At 45.3% G+C, this 21,873-nt stretch overlaps 1 non-coding gene across 1 annotated transcript; it reads right to left on the bottom strand.

Annotated features, from left to right (window-relative positions):
• Positions 1-20,365: 20,365 nt before the first annotated feature.
• LOC114607931 (U1 spliceosomal RNA) lies at positions 20,366-20,529 on the bottom strand. Its single transcript, XR_003709256.2, has one exon. It is a non-coding gene; the product is annotated as a U1 spliceosomal RNA (small nuclear RNA).
• Positions 20,530-21,873: the final 1,344 nt, after the last annotated feature.

Genomic DNA, 21,873 nt, shown 5'->3' with positions numbered 1-21,873 from the left:
CAGATTGAGGTTGAATCCTGACAAGACAGAAGTACTGTTTTTGGGGGACAGGAGGCGGGCAGGTGTGGAGGATTCCCTGGTCCTGAATGGGGTAACTGCCCCTGAAGGACCAGGTGCGCAGCCTGGGAGTCATTCTGGACTTATACCCCGCCCATCTGGCTGGGTTTCCCCAGCCACTCTGGGCAGCTTCCAATCAAGTGTTAAAAACAATACAGCATTAAATATTTAAAGCTTCCCTAAACAGGGCTGCCTTCAGATGTCTTTTAAAGAGAAGATAGCTGCTTAGTTCCTTCACATCTGAAGGGAGGGCGTTCCACAGGGCAGCCTCCACTACCGAGAAGGCCCTCTGTCCGGTTCCCTGTAACCTCACTTCTCGCAATGAGGGAACCGCCAGAAGGCCCTCGGCGCTGGACCTCAGTGTCCAGGCTGAACGATGGGGGTGGAGACGCTCCTTCAGGTATACAGGACCGAGGCCGTTTAGGGCTTTCAAGGTCAGCACCAACACTTTGAATTGTGCTTGGAAACGTACTGGGAGCCAATGCAGATCTCTCAGGACCAGTGTTGAGTCATGACTACCACTGAAGGACACAAGCAAAACCCAAGCAAAGCCTGAAGAGGGGACAGTGGCGAGTCCATGTGTGGTGTGGCTGGCAAGAACGCATGTGGTCTTGGGAGAGTCCCAAGAGCTAGATACAGAGGCCTGGCGGGCCACATTGGACCTCTGATCTTGGAGTTCCCCATCCCTGAGTTAGAGAATCAGGCTAGGGAACCCCAGATTCAGATCCCCACTTAGGCCCGCAATGGAAAGAGGATAAGATGCCGACAAAGGCGGTCTGGCAGATGAAACTACTTGACTATGCAGAGATGGCTAGACTGACTGGGAAAATCTGGAATCAGGAGGACCAGAGCTTCAATAGAGAATGGGATAAATATAGATTGTATTTGAAAGAACACTGTAAACACTTGAAATCTTTGGCAGGCTTCGAATAACTCTTGCAATGTTGCAGAGACTTTGGATACATCGGAGGACTATCATTTGGAGGACCCATAATATGCAGTTGATTAAGATATTTAAAGGACCCATGGAGGGGAAGAGGGAAGTCTTAAGATTCGGAAAAATCTTGTGCTATTTCAAAATTTAATTGTGTTAAGTGTGTGATTTATTTTTTAAAACCAAGAAAAAATTATTTCAGAAACGAAACGAAAAACAGATCCCCACTAACTATGAAGTCCCTACACTCTCCTGCACAGGACTGTTGTGAGGGTTTTTTAAGATAAGTGAGCAAGGGAGGAAAACTGCATTTACACATCTCTTCCAGCATCCCACTGATCAAAATCAGGATGCTCATTTTTTGGTCCCAAGCTCTCACTGGAGCCAGCCAACTTGTGCCAGAGCACCGGACCAATAAATGAGACATTCCAGGATCCAATTAGAAGCCGGATGGAATCTGTAATTCAGGGATGTCCTGCTCAAATCAGGTTAAGGAGTACACACCTTTTCAGGAAAGGCAGGATATAATAAATGTGCTAAATAAAGCAAAATAAATAAATATAGGATCCCAGCACGCCAGGTCACCCTAAGAAGAGGAGGAAGAGCAGGCAGGTGTCACGATGCCAGTTAAAATTTGGGAAGGAGGTTGTTTCGATGGCATTAACACATCAGAGTCCTTGGGTGCCTGCATCGCACAACTCTGAATGTGCGAGGAATAAGAAGGCTGAAGCTGTACAACGATGGCCCTTTGAGCTGCCTCGCCTCCCCCCTCGCCGGCTTCTTCCCCAAGACGCAGAGAAAGCGCTCGCGACCTTTCCTTCGCTACACAGAGATCAGGTCTGAAGATAACTTTGAGAAGTTGCCTCTAATCTGCACAACGGCTCCGTGTTGAAGTGCTGAGGTGGTGGGAAAATAATAGATACTTCTATTTCCACCGAGATGGGCCAGATAAGGGCTGGGGAAGGGGGAAAGGGCGTCTGGATAAGAATCTGTGGTTGTTTGTCTGCAGCGCAGCAGAAAGTCAGAGAAAAAACACCGCCAGGGCTTCAAAAGTCACTTCCCCCAACCTCCCGTCTTAGATTTGATTCAAACGTTCAGGAAGTATGTGTGGTACAGTCCTCTCAGGGAGCTGCTTTGCACCTCAGAGCCGCTGCTAATCTTGATATTTACTTTATATCTCTCTGCCTGTTGTTTTGTGGTTGCCTCCAGCATTGGTGCTGGCTATTTGTAGTGGAGCAAGGGTTTTTTTTCAGTACCAGGGGTGGTATGATTCGCTTGTCTGGAGCGCTGGGTGAGAGGGTGACTGTTATGTACTGAGTTGAATAGGATCCCAAATGCAGCAGTCTAATTGGTCCTAGAACAATAGGATCCAAAATACAGCAGTCTGATTGGTCCTAGAACAATAGGATCCAAAATACAGCAGTCTGATTGGTCCTAGAACAATAGGATTCAGAATGCAGCAGTATGATTGGTCCGCAGGAGCCACCCAATCCAGCTCCAGGTGGAAGTGAATCCGCAATCTGATTGGCCTACAGGAGAATCCCGGAATCAGCCAATCCAACCACGTGCAGCCCATTGTGTAAATAATGTATATAAAGCAGATATTTTGGGGGGAATTTTCATTCCTTACTACTGTGAGCTGAATGAAGAGCATGAAATCCACACTCGACTCTGAGTATATTTCAGTGAGAATAGATCTGGCTGGTTGGCAGGATCTTTATCTCCCTCACCCACCCACCCGCCAAGCACCTAATTTCACATTGGACAAGAGGGACCACGCTTTTGTCCGGGCCAACAATCAGGTGAACTTTGAGGGCTTGCAAAACAGTGTGTCTCTGAAAATCAGCTACTGTCGGGACTTGCAAAACACTAGGCAAACAAACCCTTACATTTAGGCTTGCATGGTGCCACAGTAGTAGCATGGGGATGTGCTAAAGAGCACAGTGGTACCTCGGGTTACATACGCTTCAGGTTACATACGCTTCAGGATACAGACTCTGCTAACCCAGAAATAGTGCTTCAGGTTAAGAACTTTGCTTCAGGATGAGAACAGAAATTGTGCCCCGGCGGCGGCAGCGGGAGTCCCATTAGCTAAAGTGATGCTTCAGGTTAAGAACTGTTTCAGGTTAAGTACAGACCTCCGGAACGAATTAAGTACTTAACCCGAGGTACCACTGTATATGAAAAAAACATTGTTCTGGAGTAAGCATATCGGTATGTAATGAATGATGCTTTGCAGGGTTAAAGAAAAAGAAAAATGGTGTAAAAAGTATAAAGATAGAAGTAATCTACATTAAACAACAATTTAGAAAGAGTAGAATTTTTGAGGTCTTAGAACAAAGGACGGAAATCAATGTGTGTATATGTATGTAATGACTAGATTAGAATGAAGATATGGTTTTATTTGTAGATGTGTGCTTTTTTGTCCCCCCCCCCCTTTTTGTGTGTTCTGTTTTTCTTTCTTGTTTGTATAGTTTTATTTTGGATTCAATGTTTGTAAATTTTGTTGTAATTTTCCATTGACAATAAAATCTATTTTTTTTAAAAAAAAATAATAAGTAGCATCTGGAGACCCACAGGTTGAGAAAGGCTGGATTAGAGGCAAGATCTGTACTGAGTTCTGTGCAGTGGCGTAGCATGGGTTGTCAGCACCCGGGGCAAGGCAAGAAATTTGCGCCCCCTAACCCGTGGATTTGCGCCCCCTAACCCGTGGATTTGTGCCCCCTAACCTGTGGATTTGCCCTAACCCCAGATGTTGCGCCCGGTGCGGCCAGCCCCCCCTGCACCCCCCACGCTACGCCACTGGTTCTGTGTAAGATTTAAAACCACTTCTCCGCCCAGTTTGGGCACTGGCCACAGCCTCCACTGGTACGGGAGCCCTAGACGGTTGCCCTGATGGAAATGTGGATATCGTTTTAGGGATTAGGGATTGGTTACAGGTTTGAGGGTATTGGCGGTGAGCTTGGGCTCCAGTGGCGGTTAGGCATTGGTAGGGGTACTGTTTTATTGTTATGCAGATGAGGGGGGGGAAGGAGCGCCATCACCTTCCCCCAAATAAAGGGTAGTCCGGTAAAGGATTCCGGGGGGCGTGGCCTTGTCCTAAGCCTAAGGAGGTGTGGGCACGCCCCCATGCAGTGACCCCGGGGGGGGGGGGCTAGTTGACATGCCTCAGCAGGACTCCTCCCACTGGTGGTTAACCCTCACCGGCCTTCAAGCATGCAGCCTGAAGCCGGTTAGTTCTTAGGACCAATGCCTAAGCTCAATTCCTGTAATCAATAAAGTTGTGGCCTAATTTGACCCATTAACTCGAATTCTTGTGTCCCGTGTTTTTATTTCTATGGGGGGAGGCGGGAACTCGCCACGCAATGTGGCCCCCGGTTGAAACAGGTTCATCCCTCCCGGATTTTAGGGCATGGGAAGTGTTATGTACAGAAGTTCTCACCCTGGGCCAGCAGGGGGATACTGTAGATAGTTTTCACTCAGGTCCACGTCAGTTATTTTAGGCGGGAAACCCTGGGTTGTTGTTGCTACAATGTTGACAGCCGGCTGCCTATAAAAGCAGGCCGGCTGAGCTGTTTGCGGTTCAGTTTCTGTTCCAGCTTACAAAATAAAGAGCTGCTTTGGAGAAATCGCTGTGTCGTCTGCCATGTCTACCCACTATTCAACAGGAAGAAACAGAACAAGTCACCCCCCCAAAGGACTTTGCTCCTGGTGAATGCTTCAAGCCTGATTGAAATGTGGGAATGTCCAGAGGATTCGAAAGCTAATTATGGAATAGAGAAACAAATTCCAACAACGTAAAGTTCTGCCTTTAGAAAGAAAAAGTCGGATGCTTAAAATGCAGAATGTGTGGCACCTGGCTTGAGAGCAATACTCGTGAGTAGGATCTGGGGGGGGGGGCTTTAGCAAGAGCCAGCAGTGTGATGCAGCAGCTAAAAAGGCAAATGCGATTCTAGGCTGCATCGACCATGGAATGTTGTCCAGACATTGGAAAAGACTACCTCACAAGTGCTCACTGGAAGGACAGATCGTGAAGCTGAGGCTCCAATACTTTGGCCACCTCATGAGAAGAGAAGACTCCCTGGAAAAGACCCTGATGCTGGGAAAGATGGAGGGCACAAGGAGAAGGGGACGACAGAGGACGAGATGGTTGGACAGTGTTCTCGAAGCTACCAGCATGAGTTTGACCAAACTGCGGGAGGCAGTGGAAGACAGGAGTGCCTGGCGTGCTCTGGTCCATGGGGTCAAAAAGAGTCGGACACGACTAAACGACTAAACAACAACAACCCCACAAGTGGCAGACTCTTCTTCATTAGAAGACTTAAAGCAAAGGTTGGATAGCTGCTTCTCAGGGATTGCTGCAGAAGTGGAGTTCCTGCATCTGTAGCAGGTTGGACCTTTGAGTTTCCAGCCAACTAGGCTGATTGGACAGAAGGGCAAAGCACAGCAGTGAATCACAGCTGGCATGGAGGAATTAGCAAAGGGAACCGCCAGGTAAAATGTGGGGCAGAACAACAAAGAGGAGCTGTGGCATGTGTGGTGTGTGTGTGTGTGTGTGTGTGTGTGTGTGTGTGAGAGAGAGAGAGAGAGAGAGAGAGAGAGAGAGAGAGAGAGAGAGAGAGAGCACTTTCAGAAGTCACAAGAGCATTACTTAAATTGTCAGGAAGAGTTATATATCCCCCCCATTAAACTGATTTGTTAAGGCACTTACTTTGAGAAGGGTGTGTGTGTGTGTGTGTGTGTGTGTGTGTGTGTGGAATTAATACATCTTGTTCGCCTTCTCTTTTTCCATTTCTTTTGTTTTATTAATCTTAATAAATGGCTTGACTTTGAGACCTCTGTTTCTCTTAGCTGCAGTTGGCATGTCTCAAATTATTGTATTTGTCCACCAAACCCTCATAACTATGGGCCTGGGCCAAGCTAGATCTGTGGTTAGGCAAAGAATCATGGACGTAGAGAGACAACAGGACTGTACAAGGGTCCTCAATTATAAAATCATAGAAAACGGGAGATACATAGCCACTCCAGCAGCACATCTCTATTTCCTCACATCCAGAAACGCAAAAAGGGCTTTCCCTCTTGCTAGAAGCTCGGCCTTGCCCTCACCGGTTCTAGAATGCTCCTATAGAAGGGTCCCGTACGCACAGAGACTTTGTGCCTGCCCATTAGGGGAAATAGGAAGCCTTGAACATATATTTTTTAGATGTCCTTTTTATGCTGAGATTCGTAGAGACACCATTGATCCTTTGCTGAAGAGGCTCGCCGATCTTTCAGACAAGTCTAAACTTAATTCTTTCCTCGTATTCAAAAATCATAAGATGACCTGGCTAGTAGCCAGATTCTGCGCCCAGATTTGTAGGCACAGATCATCCTCTAGAATAAAATAGCTTACTAGGGAAATGCTGAAGTTGCCCTTTGGGGCGCCTCAGGGTCAATTTTTTAAGGTAGCCCAAATCTCAGTTGTACAGGTGTATGTATATATCTCAACTTTAACTCATGAGCTATTGCTGCAATCTGCTTCAATATATTTTATCTTTAGGAACGCTGTTTTTATTGTGTTACGTGAGCTGGTATTTGACCATAATAAATTATCTATCTATTGTATTTGTCTGACTGCAGGAGGCTCACTTTGGCAAAGCCAGAGACCACCTGTGTATCGTTTTCCTTCCTTCCTTCCTTCCTTCCTTCCTTCCTTCCTTCCTTCCTTCCTTCCTTCCTTCCTTCGGCTCATCCCATTCATGTATTTTCTGTAACTGTATGTAGGGCCATAGTCAGCAACTAGATTTTCAGGAAGGCCATACTGGAGGGAGACTAATGGAGTGTGAGAAGCCGAAGAGGACTTGCCCACAATCCCTGTTACCACAGTCAAGGCTGACTCAAGAGATTTTGCCGTCTGAGGAAAATGATGTACATCCCTACCAGATGTACAGAAGATGACTGGGTGGGTATTTGAGCTTTGCTTCAACATTAGTGATGTGATCGTGTGCTCCTCTGCAACCGAGGACAGGAGCCTGGTTCAAGAGGGCAAATACATGCTTTGTTGTTGTTTAGTCGTTTAGTCGTGTCCGACTCTTTGTGACCCCATGGACCAGAGCACGCCAGGCACTCCTGTCTTCCACCGCCTCCCGCAGTTTGGTCAGGCTCATGTTTGTAACTTTGAGAACACTATCCAACCATCTCATCCTTTGTCGTCCCCTTCTCCTTGTGCCCTCCATCTTTCCCAACATCAGGGTCTTTTCCAGGGAGTCTTCTCTTCTCATGAGGTGGCCAAAGTATTGGAGCCTCAACTTCACAATCTGTCCTTCCAGTGAGCACTCAGGTCTGATTTCCTTAAGAATGGATGCGTTTGATCTTCTTGCAGTCCACGGGACTCTCAAGAGTCTCCTCCAGCACCATAATTCAAAAGCATCAATTCTTCGGTGATCAGCCTTCTTTATGGTCCAGCTCTCACTTCCATACATCACTACTGGGAAAACCATGGCTTTAACTATACGGACCTTTGTTGGTAAGGTGATGTCTCTACTTTTTAAGATGTTGTCTAGATTTGCCATCGCCTTTCTCCCAAGGAGCAGGCATCTTTTAATTTCGTGACTGCTGTCACCATCTGCAGTGATCATGGAGCCCAAGAAAATAAAATCTCTCACTGCCTCCATTTGTTCTCCTTCTATTTGCCAGGAGGTGATGGGACCAGTGGCCATGATCTTCGTATTTTTGATGTTGAGCTTCAGACCATATTTTGCGCTCTCCTCTTTCACCCTCATTAAAAGGTTCTTTAATTCCTCCTCACTTTCTGCCATCAAGGTTGTGTCATCTGCATATCTGAGGTTGTTGATATTTCTTCCGGCGATCTTAATTCCGGCTTGGGATTCATCCAGCCCAGCCTTTCGCATGATGAATTCTGCATATAAGTTAAATAAGCAGGGGGACAATATACAGCCTTGTCGTACTCCTTTCCCAATTTTGAACCAATCAGTTGTTCCATATCCAGTTCTAACTGTAGCTTCTTGTCCCACATAGAGATTTCTCAGGAGACAGATGAGGTGATCAGGCACTCCCATTTCTTTAAGAACTTGCCATAGTTTGCTATGGTCGACACAGTCAAAGGCTTTTGCATAGTCAATGAAGCAGAAGTAGATGTCTTTCTGGAACTCTCTAGCTTTCTCCATAATCCAGCGCATGTTTGCAATTTGGTCTCTGGTTCCTCTGCCTCTTCTAAATCCAGCTTGCACTTCTGGGAGTTCTCGGTCCACATACTGCTTGAGCCTGCCTTGTAGAATTTTAAGCATAACCTTGCTAGCGTGTGAAATGAGTGCAATTGTGCGGTAGTTGGAGCATTCTTTGGCACTGCCCTTCTTTGGGATTGGGATGTAGACTGATCTTCTCCAATCCTCTGGCCACTGCTGAGTTTTCCAGATTTGCTGGCATATTGAGTGTAGCACCTTAACAGCATCATCTTTTAAAATTTTAAATAATTCAGCTGGAATATCATCACTTCCACTGGCCTTGTTATTAGCGATGCTTTCTAAGGCCCATTTGACTTCACTTTCCAGGATGTCTGGCTCAAGGTCAGCAACCACACTACCTGGGGTATACGAGACATCAATTTCTTTCTGGTATAGTTCCTCTGTGTATTCTTGCCACCTCTTCTTGATGTCTTCTGCTTCTGTTAGGTCCTTTCCACTTTTGTCTTTTATTATGGAAATCTTTGTACAAAATGTTCCTTTCATATCTCCAATTTTCTTGAACAGATCTCTGGTTTTTCCCATTCTATTGTTTTCCTCTATTTCTTTGCATTGCTCATTTAAGAAGGCCTTCTTGTCTCTTCTTGCTATTTTTTGGAAATCTGCATTCAATTTCCTGTATCTTTCACTATCTCCCTCGCATTTTGCTTGCCTTCTCTCCCCCGCTATTTGTAAGGCCTCGTTGGACAGCCACTTTGCTTTCTTGCATTTCCTTTTCATTGGGATGGTTTTAGTTGCTGCCTCTTGTATAATGTTACGAGCCTCCATCCATAGTTCTTCAGGCACTCTGTCCACCAAATCTAAATCCTTAAACCTGTTCCTCACTTCCACTGTGTATTCATAAGGGATTTGACTTAGATTGTATCTTACCAGCCCAGTGGTTTTTCCTACTTTCTTCAGTTTAAGCTTGAATTTTGCTATAAGAAGCTGATGATCTGAGCCACAGTCAGCTCCAGGTCTTGTTTTTGCTGACTGTATAGAGCTTCTCCATCTTTGGCTGCAGAGAATATAATCAATCTGATTTCGATGCTGCCCATCTGGTGATGTCCATGTGTAGAGTCGTCTCTTGTGTTGTTGAAAAAGTGTGTTTGTGATGACCAGCTTGTTCTCTTGACAGAACTCTATTAGCCTTTGCCCTGCTTCGTTTTGAACTCCAAGGCCAAACTTGCCAGTTGTTCCTTTTATCTCTTGACTCCCTACTTTAGCATTCCAATCCCCTATAATGAGAAGAACATCCTTCTTTGGTGTCACTTCTATAAGGTGTTGTAAGTCTTCATAGAATTGGTCAATTTCAGTTTCTTCAGCACCAGTAGTTGGTGCATAAACTTGGATTACTGTGATGTTAAAAGGTCTGCCTTGGATTCGTATTGAGATCATTCTATCATTTTTGAGATTGCATCCCAGTACAGCTTTCACCACTCTTTTGTTGACTATGAGGGCCACTCCATTTCTTTTACGGGTTTCTTGTCCACAGTAGTAGATATGATAGTCATCCGAACTGAATTCGCCCATTCCCATCCATTTTAGTTCACTGATGCCCAAGATGTCAATATTTATTCTTGCCATCTCATTTTTGACCACATCCAACTTACCCAGGTTCATGGTTCTTACATTCCAGGTTCCTATGCAATATTTTTCTTTACAGCATTGGACTTTCCTTTCGCTTCCAGGCATATCCGCAACTGAGCGGATACATGCTTAGGAGAGGACTATTACTATTGCCGCCGTCTCTACAGCAGCTGCCGCCTGAGGCACTTGCCTTGCTTTGTCTAATGGCAGGACCAAGTCCGCGCACCTCTCTTGCCTGTGAGCTGAGATTTGGGGCCCTTCCTGGACTATGAAGAACTGGATAAATTAACAGGAAGGATTCGAAACATGCGGGACCAGAGATTCTTAGAAGACTGGAGTAAATATACGAAGTATTTGAAAAGCAATTGTAAGGAACAGATTATGCTGGTAGGACTGCAAGAAGTTCTGTAAGGAGGACTATTTGAAATATTGCAAGAAAGACTATGAGGAGAGTTATTAGTTAATGATAATTAAGAGAAATTAAGAAATGCAGAATAAGAACGGAAAATCATCAGAGGTGTTGACGGAAGTCTAAAACATTGTATAAGATAAGAAGTTATGTTGTATGATTGTTGGAAATGACATATTAAAAAAGCTAATAAAAGTGTGTGTGTGTGAGAGAGAGAGAGATTTGGGGGCCGTCCAGCTGTCCATCTCTATCCTGGAGCATCACATTTATTGCAGGAGAAAATTGACATTGTTGATATAGTAAGGTTACCAGACGTCCCCGTTTCCCGGGGACAGTCCCCGGATTTGCAAATCAGTCCCCTGACAAAATCCTATGGTTCCTACTGAAGTTGAAAAGTGTCCCCGGATTCATTGAAAAACATCTGGTCACCTTATGATATAGGCCCATTCATGCACAAATCATGTAACGCAGCCCAATTTAATGGCCGGGGGAGGTGGGAATGCAGGCATATCCCTGCACCCCTCCAGGAGCATAAATTTGCTGTCTGCAATAAAGTTCCTATGAAGTTTTCAGATTGGTGAATGAAAACCCAGATTTCCCCCCACGCCCCTAGAAGTACAGTGGTACCTCGGGTTAAGTACTTAATTCGTTCTGGAGCTCCATTCTTAACCTGAAACTGTTCTTAACCTGAAGCATCACTTTAGCTAATGGGGCCTCCTGCTGCCGCTGCACCGCCGGAGCACAATTTCTGTTCTCATCCTGAAGCAAAGTTCTTAACCTGAAGCACTATTTCTGGGTTAGCGGAGTCTGTAACCTGAAGCGTATGTAACCTGAAGCGTATGTAACCTGAGGTACCACTGTAATTTTCAAAACAAGCAAACACCCCACCACTTTCCCTCCTCCAGTGATTCTATCCTGTTAAAAGCTTGCTGGTTGTTCTCTTTCCCAACCTGATGTTAATAAGTAAAAACTTCAGCAGCTCCCGGGCTGGGCTTAGGGGTGCTCCAAATTGCTTGATTCCGAGCTGTGCTGGGCCAAATTAAGCCGAATGCTTTTGAAAGGAGAAAGAGGGGGAGAGCTCTCTTTGAGCACTAATAAATCTCTTTTGCAACAGCTGGCTGAGCCCTTTTAACCAAAGCCAACCACCAACTGTGCTCCATTATTGGATTCTTTTCTTCTCTTTGTCCCCAGTGGTGGAGAAAAGTAGATCCCATGTCGTAGCAGCCTGGCCGTTGCGATGGGTAGGAATCCACAGTAGGATTCCGTTGCTGTTATCGTCCCTGTTTGTGGTTTGTAGGGCTGATTCACAATAAAACAGGCACTCTATAGGAATGCAGCAACAATTTGTGTGCCACACTGATCGTGCGGCCGAATGCCTTTGCCGCCAGTGAAATATACTCGGAGTCGAGTGTGGATTTCATGCTCTTTATTCAGCTCATAGTAGTGAGGAAATGCCAGTTCCCCCGAAATGTCTGCTTTATATACATTATTTACACAATGGGCCCCACGTGATTGGCTAATTCCGGGATTCTCCTGTAGGCCAATCAGGTTGCGGATTCACTTCCACCTGGAGCTGGATTGGGTGGCTCCTGTGGATCAATCAGACCGCTGCATTCTGGGTCCTATTATTCTAGGACCAACCAGACTGCTGCATTCTGAATCCTATTGTTCTAGGACCAATCAAATTGCTGCATTCTGGGTCCTATTGTTCTAGGACCAATCAGACTGCTGTATTCTGGGTCCTATTGTTCTAGGACCAATCAGACTGCTGCATTCTGAATCCTATTGTTCTAGGACCAATCAGACTGCTGTATTCTGGGTCCTATCATTCTAGGACCAATCAGACTGCTGCATTCTGGGTCCTATTGTTCTAGGACCAATCAGACTGCTGCATTCTGAATCCTATTGTTCTAGGACCAATCAGACTGCTGCATTTTGGATCCTGTTCAACTCAGTACATAACAGCCTCCCTTCTCTCTTGCTTCAGCTTCTGCCTCTGATTCCGGACTTCTCTCTGCCACAGACTCTTCCCGCTCACTAAGCCCTGTTGCCTCCTCAGCTTCCGACACCTCCTCGTCTTCTCCCTCTGACCACTCTTCGTTGTCCCACCACCAGTTCCCAGGCTCTGAGCCTCCTTCCTTTGGTGGTTCCCCAGCTGGTTCCTCTCTCCATTCCTCTGTGTCCAACCAGTCCATGAACGACACCCTCTTTTGAAGCCATCCACATTGGTGACCATCACTACTTGTAGTTGGGGGGTGGGGAACCCCACCTGGGCTTAGCCATGTGCTCTGTGAAGAAGTACTTCCCTTCTCCTGTCCGGAACCTTCCAACATTCAGCTTCTTTGAATGTCCACGAGTTCTAGGGCTAGGGGAGAGGAAGAAAAGCTTTCCTCCACACTTCACATGATTTCAAACATTTCTATCATGTCCCCCTCTTGCCCGCGGGCGCCTTTTCTCTAAATCCCTGTTAAGTTGTGGGTGAACATATCAGACGACACAGCGATTCTTCAAACAGCTCTTGTTATTCACAGGCCAGAACAGAACTGAACTGAAGCGTTCAGCCAGCCTGCTTATATAAAGCTCCACTACAACGCAACTGTAACCACTTTCTGTAACTATCCAATCACTGAACGTCACTTTCAATCCCTTATTTGCATATGGGGACCTGAATGAAAACTATCTACAGTATCCCCCTGCTGGCCCAGGGTGAGAACTTCAGTACATAACAGTCCCAATGCTCCAACCTTTACTCTCGAGGGAGTAAGGCTAAATCTACACAGCTATTAAAAAAAACACTTTGAAAAGAATCTGCAAAAAAAGTTGTAAAGCTCACAATTGAAAATATCACTGAGTTGCGATTTCAGTTCTATAGCACCACCTGGTGTCATAGTGTTATAACACTTTTATAACACTGTATTTTGACTTACGTTGCTGTGTCCTGAGTTGCTCCATACACTGGATCAGGCATAGGCAAACTCGGCCCTCCAGATGTTTTGGAACTACAACTCCCATCATCCCTGGCTAACAGGACCAGTGGTCAGGATGATGGGAATTGTAGTCTCTTTTTAAAAAAAAAGATATTTATTAGAGGTTTAATAATTACAGAAAAAAGAAAGAAGAAACAATAAAAAGTTAGACAAAACAAAACAATACCTTACAATACAATACATCAAAAAGAAAAAGAAAAACAAAAAAAAAACAATACAACAAAACAACAAGAAAAACAAAAACATTTAAAAACACATCCAATATTCCGTATCTTTACCTTTCATTTACTTGTTTCATCGACCTCCTCACACCTCCCTTTTTTGTATTCTAGTTCAAATTAGCTATTTCAGGGAATTGTAGTCTCAAAACATTTGGAGGGCCGAGTTCAGCTCTGGATCATTTTGCTTCCCCTTTTCTGAACTGCTCCAACCTCCCACCCTCCCACCCTGGGGCTTAGGAATGAATGAACAGGATAGGGTTCCAGCTTTGGCAAAGAGATAAGCAGCACCAAGCAGCTTTTGAACCCAAAGCCCACCCTGGCCACTCTAAAAGAATGACACCAGATGATTCCACTGGGGTGCTTTAGACTAGAGACTTAAGTGGTGTACACAACAGCGAACAGCATGATTCATTCACAAGAGCCGAAAGCACCTCAGGGCTTCCATTCATCTCAAATGTCACAGGAGCCTCCTTTCCTAACATCAATTACAAAAGGACTCTGCTTCAATTTCAGGTGATCCGTTCATCTCTCTCTCTCTCTCTCTCTCTCTCTCTCTCTCTCTCTCTCTCTCACACACACACACACACACACACACACACACACACACAGTCAGCACTGGTGGGTGAGGAGCTCCTTTTTTTAGCTGCTGCAGTTGGCAAAAAAAAGGAAAAGGAAGCCTTCAGTTTGTCGGCTGGAAATGGAATGGAATCGGTCATTGTGTTATATAATAATAATAATAATAATAATAATAATAATAATAATAATAATATATTTATACCCCACCCATCTGGCTGAGTTTCTAAAAGTCAGATAGTTGCTTATTTCCTTGACATCTGATGGGAGGGCATTCCACAGGGCGGGTGCCACTACCGAGAAGGCCCTCTCCCTGGTTCCCTGTAACCTCACTTCTTGCAGGGAGGGAACCACCAGAAGGCCCTCGGAGCTGGACCTCAGTGTCCGGGCTGGACGATGGGGGGTGCTACTTTATCCTGAGTTGGTATTGTAAAAACTGACCGCCAATAGCTCTCCAGTTATTTTAGACAAGAGTCTTTTCCTGCTTTACCTGGGGGTGGGGGTGGTGGATATTGAGCCAGGGACCTTTGACAGGAAAAGATCAGGCAGCTTGGATCACCAGCTTTTATTGGAACCCTCTTTTTTTTGCCCAATGAGGGCATATCTTTGGCGCAAAAATTCATATCTGTGCAATTATTATTATTATTATTATTATTATTATTATTATTATTATATGTCTGCATACTTTCCCATCGTTTGGAGAGTGGCCATACGCCTGTTAAATTTAACAGCAGAACCGCTTGATTTATCATCAAGGCTGAAAGATCCTGAATTTGCATTACAGATGATTTTTTACACCACCCCTTTTTAACATATGTAAATTCAAGAGCACATTAAAGTCATTGCTCTCGAGTCCTTTTGAAACAGCGGGAAGCCTGGCTTATTTTTAAGTATATGAAGCAAAAGCACCGTGGGGTCCCCCGTCCTTTTTCCACAGAAACACAAAGTCACCTTTACTCTGAGAGATGCATAAAATCTTCCGGTTTATTTGTTGGGGGAGCATTTAAACTTCTCCTTTCCAGATACCGGCTCCCTTCCTCCCAACTTGCGGTTTTGGTAGCCTCCAAACCCCCATTTCTCCCCCAACCCCCTGGAAAAGGTGTGTACAACGGGAGGCAATGGGGATACAGGCTTGGCATCACCATGGTAACAGCATCCCCATCCTGTGTACATTCATGAGGACGTCTGTAGACCCTTGCAAACAGGAGGTCTCTTCGGATATTCAATGAAGTCGCTTTGGCCAACTGCCAAGCTTGTTCATAAAAAGGATCCGTCCCCTTCTTGTGCCATGCAAAAGGAAGGCTCTAACATTTCCCCCGCTTTGGGACTGAGCTGGCAATCCATTGGTTATGTTAAGTCGTTTTAACATGTAGCCGAAAATGGCCATTTCTCATGGAAGCAACAAAGGCCGCATCCTGTGCACATTTGCTGCACCAAACAGCAAGGCCCATTAAAACTTGCTGTGTCCTCAGCTGGGAAACGGGAAAGGAGGACATAAATCCTAGGTGAGAGAACAGGGTGGCTCGAGAGCCAGTGTGGTATAGTGGTTAGAGCACTGGACTATGACCTTGAGGGACCAGGGTTCAAATCCCCCCATAGCTCATTGAGTGGCCTTGGACTAGTCATGGCATCTCAGTCTAAGGCCCAGGGGTCAGCAAACTGTTTCTACTCATGTAAAAACACGTTGATTCCCGGACCGTCCACAGGCCGGATTTAGAAGGTGATTGGGCCAGATCCGGCCCCCGGGCCTTAGTTTGCCTACCCATGGTCTAAGCCAGTGGTGTCCAAACTTCTTTCAAAGGGGGCCAGATTTAATGAAGTGAAGGGCCGTGAGGGCCGACCAAAGTTTAGGATTAAACTGACCAGCGGGCCAGATTAGACTTTGAACGTGCCTGGTCTAAGCTGTGAAGATAAAATGAGAAAACTATGTATACCACCATGGAGGAAAACTGGGATATAAATGCAACAAACAATAAATTGATGGATGCTTTCTCTGTTTCTTTGCTGCAGGCTTATTTGGATTCCCTAGGACGTATCTTGTATGATGAGTAGGCATTTTGTAATTTTGCTAGTTTGTATTGTTTTACGTGCTTACTTATTCGTAAATTATTATTATTATTATTATTATTATTATTATTATTATTATTATTATTTCAATTTATAATCTACAGAAAGCAGAAAGAACAATAATAACAAGAGGCAAAAGTTAAAAGATGAAAAACGAAACTACAATATAAACAGGTAGAATAAGTAGTTGTGTGTGGGTTAAAATAACAAAGTCCAAGTAAAGACTATCAACACTATCAGATCATCAAGTACAGTTCCAGGTTTGCCAGGGTTGTGACAAAGGTTTGGTTGGTTGGTTGGTTGGTTGGTTGGTTGGTTGGTTGGTTGGTTTGATGGATATCCTGTCAGTCCAGGGCAGCAAACACACGTAGTAAAACAATTGAAACAGCTGTTGTTGTCGTTGTTGTTTAGTTGTTTAGTCGTGCCTGACTCTACGTGACCCCATGGACCAGAGCACACCAGGCACTCCTGTCTTCCACTGCCTCCCGCAGTTTGGTCAAACTCATGCTGGTAGCTTCGAGAACACTGTCCCACCATCTCGTTTTCTGTCGTCCCCTTCTCCTTGTGCCCTCCATCTTTCCCAACATCAGGGTCTTTTCCAGGGAGTCTTCTCTTCTGATGAGGTGGCCAAAGTACTGGAGCATCAGCTTCAGGATCTGTCCTTCCAGTGAGCACTCAGGGCTGATTTCCTTCAGAATGGATACGTTTGATTTTCTTGCAGTCCATGGGACTCTCAAGAGTCTCCTCCAGCACCATAATTCAAAAGCATCAATTCTTCGGCGATCAGCCTTCTTTACTGTCCAGCTCTCACTTCCATACGTCACTACTGAGAAAACCATGGCTTTAACTATACGGACCTTTGTTGGCAAGGTGACCCCTTCATGGATCAATGCCTTGCTGTGGTGAAGGGGCTTGAATAACTCAGAGAAGCTATGAGCTATGCCGAGCAGGGCACCCAAGATGGACAGCTCATAGTGGAGAGTTTTGACCAAACGTGATCCACCTGGAGCAGGAACCGGCAAGCCACTCCAGTATCCCTGCCAAGAAAACTCCATGGACAAAGACAACAGGCATTGAAACAGCTGCAATTAATAAATAAAAAAAATTGCCAGTACAGATTTATTTCAATTGATTGTTTTCATTCGTAGCACTTTCTCCATATGCATATACATATTCATGTGCTTTTCACTGCTTTGGGCCCAAAAGTCAGTATATAAGTAAACCCCCAAAGCCCACGGCAACTCAATGGGCCTTGCTTCTGAGTAGGACCATCTTAGGACATGCAGCTCTCCTAACTGAAAGATCCTCCAGCCCCATAGTTAAAGTTCACCAGGTAATGAATCTTGCCAGCTGTCAAAGTAGCCACTTAATCTGCAAGCTCGCTGCCTTCCAGTCGCCCTCAAAATTGGCTCAGAAAAAAATGCTTTGTTTAGCTTGCATGTTATTTGCTGAATCTTCCCAGAGAATGTCGCAGGCTGATCTGAACTGCCTTGTCCTGGAGCCAGCTGATCGGCAGGAAACGGAGTTTGCACATTTCAAGATGAGTCACGCCAAACAGCAGTGAAGGATGGAAATGTCACGCGGAGCATGATTACTCACCACCCTCACCGTCACCCCCAACCACACACACACACACACACACACACACACACACTTTCCCCAGTGGTAAGAAGTTTCAGGGAAACTTTCCACGATCCTTTTACAGGCAACATAAGAATACTGGAGCACGTGGTGTTTGGGTAATGCCTGTTCCTTAACAGGACTTGCGGCAAGTATCTGCCCGTTTGTTTCTTTGTCATTTGCTTGCTTATTGCATACAAATTACCGTATTTTTCGCTCTATAAGACTCACTTTTTCCCTCTTAAAAAGTAAGGGGAAATGTCTGTGCGTCTTATGGAGCGAATGCAGGCTGTGCAGCTATCACAGAAGCCAGAACAGCAAGAGGGATTGCTGCTTTCACTGCGCAGGGATACCTCTTGCTGTTCTGGCTTCTGAGATTCAGAATATTTTTTTTGTTTGTTTTCCTCCTCCAAAAACTAGGTGCGTCTTGTGGTCTGGTGCGTCTTATAGAGTGAAAAATACGGTATATGCCGCTTGATTGTGGAATCAAAAAAAGATAAAAACAATGAAATGATTGCTGAGGAATTTCCAGCCACAATTCAAAACACACCGAAAGCTAAAACCACAACAGACTAGACTAAAGCAAATTAAAACTCAGGCAAACTTTCCAAACATCTGGGCCGGCTTATCTAGAACATCCCTAGATGCCCATTAATATAAAGCAGAACTCTCTTAAGTGGTTTACATGAGATATAATCGTAAAAAGTCTGTACGAGCTCATGGGGGGAAAACACAACAAACAAATGCAACTTTTAGAAAGATGAATAGAAACAGAATTAGAGATAGGTGCAAAGTTTGGGGGAGCTGTGGTTCTCAAGGTGTTGCTGGGCTACAGCTCTCATCATCCCTGGCCATTGGTCCTGATGGTTATGGCCTTTGTATCATTCAAGAAGGCAGAAGAACCCAAAGGAATGTTCTATAGAAGGAGCATCGACACCTGTCCCCTTTTGTCTTCGCAGCACCCCAGTTATTTAAGGTAAGGCTGAGGGGCTGCGACTTGTCCTCCCAGTGGGCTTTGTGGGCCACATTCAAACCCCTGTCCTTCCTGCAGTGATCTGTTAGCTACAACAGAAGGGCTTTTTCTTGCCGGTGTAACGCTCAGCTTTCTGATACTCTGAGATCAGGCAGTCAGCAAAGCCCGGCTGACAGATTGGGCCCCAATTTATACCAGATGGCCACCGGAATTCAATATGCCCTTCGTATAAGTTCAGATTACCGGATGTTGTCGGCTTCATTTTGCAGAAGGATACCTTTTAACAGTCCCAAAGGTACTCATTATATATAATATAGTTCTTTCTCAAACAGATTCCTTCCGAATATTTAAGGCAACGCCAATCAGTTAGTGAGCTGAGAGGTTTCTTTGGCTTATTAAACCTGTTACGTACTGAAGTTCTCACCCTGGGCCAGCAGGGGGATACTGTAGATATTTTTCACTCAGGTCTGCATATGCAAATAAGGGATTGAAAGTGACGTTCAGTGATTGGATAGTTACAGAAAGTTGTTACTGTTGCTATGTAGTTGAGCTCTATATAAGCAGGTTGGCTGAAACCTTCAGCCCAGTTCTGTTCTGGCCTGTGAATAAACAAGAGCTGTCTGAAGAATCGCTGTGTTGTCTGATATGTTCACCCACAACAAAAACCCCGACCGCACGCTTTCCCTTGCCCCCAGCTAAGGCCCACAGAGTGTAATTATGGGTTGTATGTTCTGCACTCCTGTTCTCCCTCTCTCAGGAGGGGTCTGTGAACGTCTCAAAGGAGAAACGAGCAACGAGGTGTCAGGCATGCGGATCCCCCGGGGCGACGGCCTTCACAGGAAAACCCGACGGAGAGGGAAACATTCATCCACAACTCTCCCAAGAATCATATTTGGCCCTTCATCTCCCCAGCTGACTTCTCCTTCATTTCACCTGTCTTCTCGTTCCACTTAAGAGACGGGTGTCACCACGCTTGAGAGAAAATAGAGAGCAGCCTCAGTGGCAAACGACGCAGTTTCCAGGCCTGCCTGAAATAACCTTTCCGGCGCTGAAAAAGGAAACGTCGCCATAAAAATAAGGCTGTGTGCGCCCCCTGATTGTGTGGCCTCGTTGCCACCGAACAGGGGGGTCTTGCCCTCACTGGAAGTGTGTTACATGAATTTTAAGGGGCATACAAGCAGGCACAGACTCCACAGCAAACCAATCCTTTGCCCTTCAAAATTAGGAAATTGAAATATACTCGGAGTCGAGAGTGGATTTCATGCTCTTTATTCAGCTCATGGTGGTGAGGAGGAATGAATGTCTCCCCAAAGTATCTGCTTTATATACATTATTTACACAATGGGCCCCACGTGATTGGCTAATTCCGGGATTCTCCTGTAGGCCAATCAGGTTGTGGATTCACTTCCATCTGGAGCTGGATTGGGTGGCTCCTGCAGACCAATCATACTGCTGCATTGTTCTAGGACCAATCAGACTGCTGCATTTTGGATCCTATTGTTCTAGGACCAATCAGACTGCTGCATTTTGGATCCTGTTGTTCTAGGACCAATCAGACTGCTGCATTTTGGGTCCTATTGTTCTAGGACCAATCAGACTGCTGCATTTTGGATCCTATTCAACTCAGTACATAACAGAAATAGTCTCTGGAAAAAATAGACACTTTATCTGAGTTCACAGAGCGATCCCGATACCATCTTGACACTGTCTCTCTCTTAAACAGCACAAATACAGCCCCCCACTGTCACAAATGATGCAGCCCACTTTTCCCACATTTGGGGAAATCACAGGGGTCAGCACCCCCGCAGTGCAATGGATGAGCCTCACATTGAGAAAACCTCCTTCTTGATCAAGGTGCCTCCCCTGCCAGGTTAGTATTTGACTCTCTTAACGACCCGAAATCTTTTCTCTGCAGCGGAAAGAAGTATCTTGGGAAAACCTTACCCAAAATGTCTTTTCACTTGCCAAATTCCTTCAGATCAGCAAAAATCAGTCGGCAAGAGCTATTGAGCTAGCCTGGAATACTTGCAGACTCTTCCCTTCCCCTATGGAGCTCAGAGGTTAGTTCATACAGGGTTATCATCCTGTTTTATCCTTGCAAAGACGCTGGAGGCTAGTGACTTGGATAAGGCTGACCAATGATTTTTGATGGGTAATAGGCATTCTGAACCCATTCAGTTCCTCTAGACCCTACGCCGCAACAGTTTTCAACACTGCAGTGGAGACAACGGCAACGACATATTATCACACAAACACACACACAAACACACACACACACACACACAGAGAGAGAGAGAGAGAGAGAGAGAGAGAGAGAGAGAGAGAGAGAGAGAGAGACTGAGCATTGCGATTGGTTGAGTGGTCCCACTAATTGCTTACTTTGGTTAATTTGTTCCCAGGCAAGATAAATTGTTCATTGAGTACACAGTCTAGATTGCAACATCTTCATGACAAAAACACTCGACGCTAGGCATTAAAAATAAATGGAGCTGAGCGGGGGGCAAACACACAAACCCTGTCATATTGATCACGTCAAGAGAGAACTCTCGGGGAATGGGGGCTGATTCAGAAATAAGAAATGGCCCAGTTTTGCCGGCTCTCATTGCCCCACTGTCTATTTTTCCGTTCGCCCCCTTGAGCTGACCCCTTGACTTCATGCCAAACTAATAATTGTCAACGTTGACCATCTATGGCCCCAGATGTGGGTTGGTCCCTGGATTTATGGTGGACATTTGGACAGGATGAAAATGTGGCAGATAGAAGAATCACGTGTGCAGGTTGGAAGACTGAAGAACCAAAGCAAGCAAGTAGGCTGGTATTATTCCTCGGGAATTGTGAGCATAGGAAGGAGTCCAAGAAGTGCAATTAAGGCAGAACCAATCAGCAGACAGCTAGGAGTCAGCTGACATGGGCGAAGCCAATCAGCACAAAACTGGGAGTCACCTGATCATGGCTCAAAATGTCCTTGCTTGCTTCTCCTTGGCCATAGACTGTGTCCATAAATATTGGCGGATGACACTACAGACCCAATCCTGCACTTATTTCCACATAAGGGGAAGCATCTGTTGCCATCACCGTAACCCAGCCCAAATTAGGGGCAGGGTGGGAATGAGCTCAGATCTCATTCTCTGGAATGGCCTCTCTCGCAGGTCCCCTAACTTACAGGTTTTAGAAATAAAATGGGTTGTCTTATAGTTCATACTGTGCATATTTAGCAAAGTT

This window comes from Podarcis muralis, chromosome 12 (genome assembly GCF_964188315.1).
Source record: "Podarcis muralis chromosome 12, rPodMur119.hap1.1, whole genome shotgun sequence".
Lineage (NCBI taxonomy): Eukaryota > Metazoa > Chordata > Lepidosauria > Squamata > Lacertidae > Podarcis > Podarcis muralis.
The sequence above is the reverse complement of the archived record's forward strand: the minus strand, read 5'-3'. Positions and strand labels throughout refer to the sequence as shown.